The sequence below is a fragment of the Crinia signifera genome, chromosome 12, assembly GCF_055691185.1.
Source record: "Crinia signifera chromosome 12, ASM5569118v1, whole genome shotgun sequence".
NCBI lineage: Eukaryota > Metazoa > Chordata > Amphibia > Anura > Myobatrachidae > Crinia > Crinia signifera.
In genome coordinates this window covers 82251667-82263449 of record NC_139228.1, presented here as the reverse complement: position 1 = coordinate 82263449, position 11783 = coordinate 82251667, and positions in this window count along the sequence as shown.

Below are 11783 nucleotides of genomic sequence, written 5' to 3'. Positions count from 1 at the left end.
TAGTCCATGTAACACCACCATGGTGAATGCACCCCCCACCCCCCCACCACCACCACCACCGCCGTTTCTCTTCACAACTTGCGAGGGGATGTGTCACGAAGACGGGCAGCGGGACAAAGACAGGATGGGCAACGAGCTGGACTTCAGGGTCTGACATCCAGGAGTATCTCTGTAGATGTGCAGTCTGACGGCGAATGCTGAGACGGATCCGTGATGGATCCCTCAAACACTGCGGCGGAGAGAAGCCATTAAGATCCTACATGCCGACCAGCCATAGTGAAATCCGGCTCCATGCAAGCCTAGAAATTCCTTGGCACAACTTGCAAAAATATCGCCGGCCTGAGATTAGCTGCAAATCTATTCGCAATCAATTTCCAGTCTGTGCATAGCCCAGGTGGCTGCGATAGAAAACAGGCTGACGTCACGTGGCTTCCCCCTCAAACGCCAGTTACCACCCTCAAATGCTGGCTTTCAGTCAATCAACTTGTGAATGGGCATGTTATTAAAAAAAAAAAAGTACCAAGATTTTATCGCCGGACAGCCTACGAGCCATACACATGCTCACTATATCAATAATCGCCCGGCCTGCAAATTTGCAGCCCTGCAATCTGGTCTGAATTAGGCCCATAGGATGAAACTGGCTGGCTGATTCCTAATAAATTAAAAACTAAAAATGCAAACAACTGGATACAGGCTGAGAGAGCCCCCAAGGAGTCTCGCTTATCGTGAATCTCGCATCTGCTCAGAGCTTCTCACTGCTGTACTCTCCTCCTGCCGCGCAGCAAAACCTGGTGCTCATGATGATCTGAATAACGGATGATGACCACGGTTTAATCTGGAAACCATTGGTGCCCAAGCCAGCAATGAGCAGGGCTGCCCCACCCATTACGTGGACTACGCAGCAGAGTAAGGCGCCATAGTAATCAGGGTGCTTATAGGGTATTCTCCATTGCTGTCAGCACCCTGATTACCAAAGCGCCTTACTGTGCGCTTGGGTTAACAGGCAAAAGGTAGTCAGGGGCAGTCAGGCAGAGAGCGGTGGCTAGGTGTATTTAGAGCAGGTCCATGGCTATTTCAAATCTTGCATCGGATTGTGAGCCAATCAGAGCTTGTGGTCCGGTAGCCAATCAGCGGTAGACCTGTTCTAAACACAGCTGGGCTGCCCATCACACTCCACTGTGGCATCGAGCATGTAATCGCTGGCATTGAGCAGAAACCCCTAGCAAAGAGTATGTAGGTAAGTGGCACTTATGTGGCAAAATATGTATTAGCTGTTAAGGTGTGTGGTATAATGTGTAATGGGCTTCATGTTGGGTTTGGCATAATGTGTAAAGGGCATCACAGTGTGTGGCACAATGTGTAATGGGCATTAGTGTGTGGCACAATGTGTAATGGGCATTATAATGTGCATAATCCTGGCAAAGTGTGTCTAATGGGTTCTACCTGGCGCAGTATGTCTAAGGGGCTATACCTGGCGCAGTGTGTCTAAGTGTCACAACTGTGTGGTTTAATGTGAATTTGTATTAGTATGTGACCACGGCCTAATTCTGATAAGAAGTGGATTACTGACTAAGATAATTCTAGACTGGATCTAGAGCATGTGTTGAAGGGTGCACTCTGGAGTCTGACGATGTTAAAACCACACCCACATTGTAGCTCCACTCACAATATCCAAAGTGAGGGGTGCTAAAATCTATGCTTGCTTACCAAACAAATGAGGCTCACGCCAGCCCTGGCAATGAGTTATCCCCTGGCCCTCCCACAGACCATTTTGAGCAATGTTGAATACAATCGCCCAGTGCAGGGTAGGTCCCACTGCCTGAAGGTCCTGGCCCTTCTCTGATACCCCTTTCACATTGCAACTAATTACCGGGTACAAGCCATTTTGACCCGGTAATTAGTGCAATGTGAAAGGGGATACCGTGTCCCTAAAACGGGTAGCAACACAGCAATTTGAAATGGTACGAAAGCAGAGTTCTTACCGGTTCCTTGCCGAGTTGCTTGGCGGTGTGAATGGGTTACACGGGTCGAGCCATTTCCCGTTCACTCTATGGAGGAGGCAGCACTTGGAGCAGCGCCAGCTCTAATCGCTGCCTCCTCCCCCGACTCCCCGTCGCGTCCCCGACGACGTCAGCGTCTCGTTTCAAAGTCCCCGGTGCAAACCTTCATTTTGCGATGTGAAAGCAGCATTAGAGAGGCAGGGATGACCTTCCAGACTGATCTCAGAGTCCTGCCACCTATGAGCGCTGATGATCACAGTCACATACCGCCTTTAACATACAGTTGTACATTGTTTCTGATTCACTGCTGTCTTCAATGGCATTGTCAGAGTCAGGGCTGCCATCAGGAATTTTGGGGCCCGGGACTCATTTCCAGTCCGGGCCCTCCTCACTTGACTTACCGTAACCCGGCTCCTGCTACCCCCATCTCCTTCTCCGCTGAGCTGCAGCCCGGAGCGCAGGCTTCTTCAATTCAGGATGCCGGTGGCCAATTAAAATGCAGCACCATCTGGCGAGCAAATCAGAACTTGCGTACCAGCAGCCGCTCTGATTGGTTGCTGGTACGCAAGTTCTGATTGGCTCAAAAGCCGGTGCAGCATTTGAATTGGTCAACGGCGTCCTGGGTTGAATAAGCCTGTGCTATGGGACCTGCTTTGTTCAGTGCAATGAGCGCAGCGGAGGCAGTCGGGGGGGGGGGGGGAGGGGGGGGTTGTACAGTGGATAAATGCAGTTAAATGCCGGGTAGGGACAGTGTTCTCGCCAGCGTACACTGGTCCTGACAGATCGCTTGGCACACAGCGCCAACACATTGCTGAGCAATCTAACATCGCTTGGAACGCACATCAAATCTCCCCGTGTGTAGGCCCCTTTAGCTATGTAGTTATGTATTAACAAAGAGAGGAGCTGTACTTTGATTTGAATATGTCATCAACCATGACTAATTGGAGATCTGGGGAATAAAGGAACTTTAAAAAGTATTTCCTGACCACACTGACCACGGAAGTGATGTCATTCTGTCTGCATACTGTCTGGTCTTGTGAGTTTTGCACTTTGTATGTATTGAGCCCAGCAATCACAACTTATGCTACGTACACACCAGAAAGATCATGATCGGGAGACGATCTGCATCTGATCCGATTCCGATCTGTACCCAGTTGAATGGGGTCGTTTTCAAATGACTGCAGCAGGTAGAAACGCAATACAAAAAAACCAAAACGACCAGCAGGAATGCGCATCAGAATCGGATCTAAAACATGCCCAATTTACATACAATCGGTCGAGATTGTATCAAAATTGGGGGATTTGATGCCAAATCGTTCTGGTGTGTACCCAGCATGAGAGCAATTATGGGCAGTTTATACAGACCTCAGTTGCATCTACACTTGCCATGGTTTGGGGATAACTGGCCAGCATAGAAGGTGTATGTATTGGGTGTGTAGGTGCAGTGTCCCTGCAGACTGCTCCCACCTGTACAGTCCAGCTGGCTGCCCAAAAAATTGTCAAGTATGATATTATGTAATCTCATGTCATACTGGGTGCCGGATGGTGTCCCGACAGTCGGGATCCCAACAGGCATTTACCCGACGTCGGGATCCCGACGGCCACCTGCTATTTTCCCTCATGGGGATCTACGACCCCCATAGAGGGAGAATAGAATAGATGGCGAGGGTAGCGAGCCCGCAAAGGGCTTAGTTGCGCTCATCATGCTGTCTGGGTCCGGCCAGTTGGGATCCCGACTGTCGGACCCCTGTACCACACCCGTCATACTAACAGCCTATCTCCTATCCTATGCATAACAGTGGGGATTACTCCGCTGTAGAAGTTATACCCTGCTTTTTAGTCATTGATGTTGGCAAGTAATTGTTGGTAATGTTTTGCAATTTTTTCAAGGCAGGGATCCCTACATGAACTGAAAGAATCTTCCGGACCCATAAGATTTAAGCCATGTACTGTACACACGGACTCAGCCTTGGTGATTCCACTGAGCCACATGTATAATCAAGATGTAGTTAAGCCGCCAGAGAAGGCTAACTACTGTACATCCTGCCATCCCTGGGAGCCGCGGCCAAATACCTGCAAATGCAGTAAGAATATTCTTCTATTTAACCCGGCGATAGCGACGCTGCGGGGCCACGCATCACTGCCACTCACTGTGTACACACGGGGCGATGCAGGCAAACCTGCTAAGCGATTTTGATGATGTAGCCAAAATCGCTTAGAAGAATCGGCCCGCGTGTACACCCCTTTAGGTGAGCAATACTTTGAAGAATGGCAGTTTGTGTCGGGGAGTTTGTTTATTAGCAAATATTTTTGTAATAACTGTATTTTTTTTTTATGTACGTTAATTTCTCTTTCACTCACTACAGTTTTTAGCATGTAACACCCAGTGCGGGAGGACCTGTTCTTTGCGCCTTAAAGGGGCATGGGATTGCAGATAGGGGCGTAACCTTGTACATAGGGGTGGACTCGTGGTCAAGACCCCTTTTTTTATCACTTCTGGGGTCCTGGAGGTTCGGCTTCTGTCACTGTACAGGAAAAAGCACTTTACTCGAGTACAGCCCACACCCCTCTAGTGATGTCACTGTCTGGTAGCAAGACTATTGCCTACCGTTGAAGTACTACTAGTGACAGCATGTGCAGCTACATTTAGGTGGATACTTTATACTGAAAAACCTATAGTGTCATTGTCCGTTGCAGTTCATTGCGCCCCTGCAGGTGCACCCCCGGCATCATGCATGCCATGGCAATCAGTTTGGGAACCACTGGTTTAGGTGATAGAATGAGACCCAACAGCCATCAAACCTAGGCTAGTGCCCAGTGCGAGGCACCATCTTCTCCACACACTCTGTCTCATATAACTCCTCCCCTTGACCACACCTCTGCTCCTAAAATGCCACCATCTCTCCTCACAGATCCATGATGGACTATGATGGAAATATGCCAATTGGGCCATGCAGCCAGGTGAGAACTGATTTTGTGTTGTGCATCAGCCTTTCTGTGCTTCGTAAATTGTGTGGTAAAGATAATAGACCAGCTCAGCAATCAGCCAACAGAAGACAGACAAATAGGCTCAGTGACCAGGACACATACTGAGTATTTCACAATAACAAGACCTAAGAGACTAGAAAGACATAGAAAGAGTGAGGAGGGAGTGAAGCTGCAGCTGACCTTACTGTGCAACCCACAGAGAACACAAGGAAGAATTCCTGGAATTCCAGGCAGAGCTTCTATTCCTCGCCAGGCCCCTCCCTGCTTCAAGTCTGGACAAGAAAAGATTCCTTAGTAGGTTTCACAGACCTTCAAACCAGAGAGTAGAGAACTCTAAGCTCCCCAGGTTTTGGGGTTCTTGAACACTGGCATTGCTAAAGGTCCATACACACTGGGTGATTTTGCCCAGCGTGTATGCTGACTGATGATGGGGAAAATCGCTGGGCTGGAAATGGCTCACCGCATACACACTGCTGCTTACACACTGAGCGATTTTCGCCCGTCTAAGCGATTTTCCCGGGGGCGGGCGGCTTTCCACCGCAGGAAATACCAGCAGATGAGCGGCATCTCACCGCTTATCACCGGCATGTACACAATAGGCAACTTTTGCGCTGAAACCAGCTAAAATTACAAAAATAAGCTGCTTTCGGCTCAAAATTGCCCATTGTGTATGCGCCTTTAGTCATATCTGCCGACTTTTTAAAACTCCTCTCCAGAAGAAGCCCGTGAGTGAAAGGGGTATGGGACGAGGCTACGTTTTGGGGGCGGGGCTTAGTTACATCAGCCCCGCCCCCCAAAACATAGCCACGACAGACAGCTGCATTAATTTGCAGGTCCGTGGATGGGGAAGGGGCTAAAATGACGCAATTCGTTATTTTAGCTCCGCCCCCTCCCCGTGGACCCGCAAAATTGGAATGTTATACCGCAGGGAAGGGGGGAGCAGGGGCTGTGGCGAAAATGCGGGAGACTTGCCCACCTGATTTGCAGGCCATTCTGGGATGGTAGGCAAGTATGCCTTTAGTATACTGTATAAAAGACATCTATTAAGGGGTGTGCACGTGCTGCAGCTGGATGATTTTGACTAAGCGATTTTGCTTAGTCAAAATCGCCCAGTCACTGCTGAAGATGGACCGGCGGGTATTCCTATTAGCAGCCCATATTTACAGCTGAATAGACACTGCAAGGTCTCGGCCGGGTGATAGCAACGCTGTGGGGCAGTGCATCACTATTGCCGCCGCAGTGTACACACGATTCAGGGAAACCTACTAAGCAATTTTGACAATGCAAATCAATTTTGACGATGTGAAAATCGCCCCGTGTGTACACGGCTTTACTTTAGTGACAGTCTTCTCTCTCCCAAAGAGTTTTTACAAATTGGATGGCTACACAGTCACCCTGGAAAAATTTAGGGGGGCAATAATTTCGGCCAATTTTATTTAAAATTAATATGGGGTACATTACATATATATTGATAGATTTTTTAAAGTAAATCGCCATTTATTGAAAATTATTTACAAAACAACAGATGCCCATTTTTTATTATTAAAAATACAAAGGGAGAAATAATGATTTACAAAATAATATGGCTATTTTATTTATTAAACTAGTTTCAGGAAGTCTATAGCTGGTAGCAGAATTTTGTCCGGCATGCCATTGAGGGGGTGTGTCTTGCTCCACCAAAAGGGTGTGTCTTGCTCCACCAAAAGGGTGTGTCTTGCTCCACCAAAAGGGTGTGTCTTGCTTCACCAAAAGGGCGTGTCTTGCTCCACCAAAAGGGCGTGTCTTGCTCCACCAAAAGGGCGTGTCTAGCTAAAACAATGGGGGTAAATGTGCTTAAACGTTTCTTGTGAAATATTTCTGTATAACATTATGAACTATATTTTGGGAATTTTCGCATTTAGTATCGAAAATATAATTGCTGCCTGGAATATTACATTCATGTGTTTGCAACTATTTGCTGCAGTATTTATTTTATTCCCACTCGGCACGATATGCATGCTATTAAACTTTATGCCTATTAAACTTGATGCCTATTTAATAACTCTCATCTGTAATTTAACCTTGTGTAAATTGTTACTTCTATGATCAGAAATGGATTTAACACTTAACACTTTGAATTATCCTTTTTGTGTGTTTAACTTAAGACTAGATGGGCCAAGTGGTTCTTATCTGCCGTCAGATTAAATGTTTCTGTGTTCCTTTTACTAATAAAACATTTCTTAGCCGCAGCTCAAACTATAGAGCCTAGCAGACATTGGGGTATATTCAATGCCAGGGGCGAGCTGTCACCCTGTCAGTATTCAACTGACCCCCCACATACGCCAATTCCCCCCTCGCTGTTTGGCTGAATCCTCGCTGTCACAAGACAATAGAATAGGGTGAGCGGCTGGCGAGGGGGTTAAACAGTGTGGATTGATTGTTTTCGGTGATCCCGGCCATTTAACCCCCTTGCCGGCCGCATTGAATATGGGTCACTGAGTTAAGGCCCTCATACACTATGAAACAATCCCATACCCTCCAACATCTGAAGGGCAGTAATCTGGAAAGAAGGCATGGCCGCGTCACCTTTCCTATGCTATCACTGGACAGTTGCATGTGCGGAACCTGGGAACGAGTGGCTTCGGAGAGTTTCACACTCGCTGGGCTGTTCGCTCCAGGAGGGGCGGGAGCATTTTATGGATGTGCCCATAAAAAGCTGGGCGTACCCCTGCAGATGCAGGCGTGTCGATTTCTGCTTGGGCTGGACATGACATCAGCGCCCTCCCCGAATTCATCGGATACGTGCGCTGGAAAAGTCAGTCCAGGCTGACTGTTCTTAGCGAAGGCCGGAGAGATCATTCAATGGTGAGCGGCCGTCAAAAGATATTTTTATATATATATATATATATATATATATATATATATAATTTTTTTATTTTTTTCAAGAGGGAATGGCACTCCCAATAATAGAATAACCTCGGTGGGTGCCAGCGCAGAAAAACGATACAACGCAGCAAAGGTGCGGCACTCCAACTTCACAGACCATATGAAAAACAACACTGACAAGTGTGTTATATCAACGTTTCAAATCATGTTAGATTTGTCTTCAGGATACAAAAGATAATAAAACAGTACATACCTTTATAGGTATGTACTGTTTTATTATCTTTTGTATATATGTATGTATATATGGTACTTGTGTTTTAGCAGGGCCCCCAATTTGCATACGTACGGCATCGTAGGTAAATCGCATCGCATCGCATGCGATGCAATGCGATTTTCCTATGTAATTTATTTACTGCTCTCTGGCCGCGGGTGGTGCAATGTCATCACATCGCACGCAAAAATCGCATGCAATTTTATAGGGTGCGATGACATTGACTTTACTATACACTGCTATGACATGCAATGAGATTTAGGCACCTTTCATACCCCCACTATCCACGTCGGCGTGGAGTTGATTTTATATAGTGTGGCGAGCGCAGAGAGCCACCGAGCCCAAAGCGTGGCGAGCGCAGCGGATTACGTTACATGTATTCCGCTGTGCTCGCCAATCTATATAAAATCAACTCCACGCCAACGTTGATAGTGGGGGTATGAAACTGTCTGGAGGATACGTTCCGCCACCGATCGCTGTGCTTCGGGGTGGCGTGGATAGTGGGGGGTCCCTAAATCTCATTGCATGTCATAGAAGTGTATAGTAAAGTCAATGTCATTGCACCCTATAAAATCGCATGCAATTTTTGCCTGCAATGCAATCGCATCGCCCGCGGCCAGAGAGCGGTGAATAAATTACATAAGAAAATTGCATCGCATGCGATCACATCGCACGCAAAAAACCGCATGCGATGCAGGGTTTTTACGCAGAATCGCCCACTAAGCAATTTGCTTAGCGGGCGCCGTGCTAATACACAAGTACCATATATATTATATGTATGTGTGTATATATGTATGTATGTGTGTGTGTGTATATATGTATGTATGTGTGTGTGTATATGGTACTTGTGTAGTTTCATGGCGCCCAATATATCGGATGCGATCCGAAGCGATTTTTGACCTGTTCATAACCCCACTATCCCCTACGCATGGAGTTGATTTTATATAGTGTTGCGAGCATAGCGAGCCACCGAGCCCAAACCGTAGCGAGCGGGCGCGGATTACTGCGCTCGCCACACTATATAAAATCAACTCCATGCGTAGTGGATAGTGGGGTTATGAACAGGTCAAAAATCGCTTTGGATCGCATCGATATATCGGTCAATAGCGCATCCGATATATCGGGCACCGTGAAACTACACAAGTATATATATATATATATATATATGTGTGTGTGTGTGTGTGTGTGTGTGTGTCAGTGTGTTAATCAGTTTGTGATTCACAATGGACATTGCAAATTGCAAGCTCAATAAGCAAATAAATCTGGAAGCAATCTGCCATGATGAGGGATAGAGCCCAATGTGTAACTCAGCATAAAACTACTGTCTGCAGAGCTGCCATATTTTGTGTGGAGCTGGCACCTCGATTCTTACAACACAGCGTCGTGAAGTCACTATGGCTTCCATCAAAGAAAGAAAGAACTGGAGCATGAAGAATTTAAATGGGAGTAAGCACACAGCAATGTGCAGCAAAGAAAGTGGCGTTAAAAAGGCTTTTAAGAAACTAGTAGGAGAAGGTGAAGTTGTGTGGGTGGTCACCAAGGTGATGTACAAATAAGTCTTGCAGAGAAATGAGTTCGATAGGACTAGCGCCTATGCACAAGTCGGTACTTGTTTCCTAGCACGGCCACAATCGTGGGCATCGTGTGTCATCTTTAGTGGTATACGACGCGACCGTCGCGATGCCCCCGATTTTCCCATTGAAATGCATTGAAAATAGTCAAAATCGCGTCGGTCGCGTCGTATGCGGCTAAAAAAGCCTTAAATGGTCCAGACGCGATGCCCACGATTTCCCCATAGGAAACAATGTTAAATGGCTCAATGTACCCGCGATGCCCCCGATTTCTCATAGGGAACAATGTTAAATACCTCAATTTCACCAAATCATCATAGGGAACAATGGTAAATGGGCCAGAAAGCCCCAAAAACACCCCAGAACAGTGAAATGTCCCCCCAAATGTACTTTACGCCACCCCACGATCAACGCGAACCCGAAGCGTGGCGAGCGCAGCGAGCCCGCGAGGGGCGGCGGTACGCGTCCTCCGACCTTTTCATACCCCCACTATCCACTAGGGCGTGGAGTTGAGAATAGAATAGTGTGGCGAGCGTAGCGAGCCACCGAGCCCGAAGCGTGGCGAGCGCAGGGGGATACCTTCACAGGTAAACGCGTCCCTTCGCGGCCTTCACAGGTATCCGCGTCCCCTCGCGGGGCTCGCTGCGCTCGCCACGCTTCGGGCTCGGTGGCTCGCTGCGCTCGCCACACTATTCTATTCTCAACTCCACGCCCTAGTGGATAGTGGGGGTATGAAAAGGTCGGAGGACGCGTACCGCCGCCCCTCGCGGGCTCGCTGCGCTCGCCACGCTTCGGGTTCGCGTTGATCGTGGGGTGGCGTAAAATACTTTTGGGGTGACATTTCACTGTTCAGGGGTGTTTTGGGGGGTTTATGGCCCATTTAACATTGTTCCCTATGATGATTTGGGTAAATTGACCCATTTAACATTGTTTCCTATGGGAAATCGGGGGCATCGCGACTAAATTGAGCCATTTAACATTGTTCCCTATGAGGAAATCGCGGGCATCGCGTCGCGACCATCGCACCCGATTTTTTTAGTGCTTGCGATGGCCGCGATGCCCCCGATTTTTCCTCACGATGCCCACGATCATGATCGTTGTGGCCGTGCTAGGAAACAAGTACCCACAAGTCTACTGTACCTGTCATTTCAGCCACATCTTACCTCCATATTTACCATTTCACTATACAAATACAGGTCCTGTCTGTAATTAATACCTGCTGAGACTTAAGCCCCGTACACACGGGGGGATATATCGTCGAGCGATATATCGCTCAGTGTCCCGTTTGCATCAGCGACCAGAGATGGTCGCTGATGAAAAAGAAACTGCCAGGGGAGCCCGGCAGTGGTAATCAGCTGGTCGCAGGAGCATGTTCCTGTGACCAGCGATCAATAAGGGGGAGAAAATATATCATAGGTGCACACTCCCATCGTGGGCAATAGGGTCGCTCAGCGACCCTATTGCCTGCGATATTAAACAAAATCGCCCCCCGTGTGTACACAGCCTTAAGGTGGCAATACACTTGTGCGATCGGATGCAATGCGACAACGCAATGCGATTTCCTATCACATCCAATTACATCTTAAGTGCTTTTATACATTACCTGATGCCGCCTGCGATGCACATCGGGTGCTGGGAGAGGGCTGGAGGGCGGCAGTGTAGCGGAGCTGGCGGCAGGAGGGCTGGCTCTCTGCCACCCACCACCAGCTCTGCTGACTACCGCCGCCCGCCAGGCCCTCCTGCCACCCACCCAGATGACTACCGCCATCCGCCAGCTCCGCTACACCGCCACCGCAGATTGCATTGGGAGCAATCGCATGTGGTTAAAACATTCCTACAATGCAATAGACATTATGTGCAGCACATAATATCTGGTGACTAGAGGTCGACCGGCGGCCCACGTATCACATCGGGTGACACATGCCATCCATGCGATTTGTCATGGTGATTTATCAACATCTCATGCCAAATCTCACATGTGTATGGGCATCATTAGGAATGGTGATATATGTTGGGGGGCAGGACTGCACACCCTAATTCTGAACACATATTAAGTACACTTGACATTAGAAATGCCTTATATCTGGA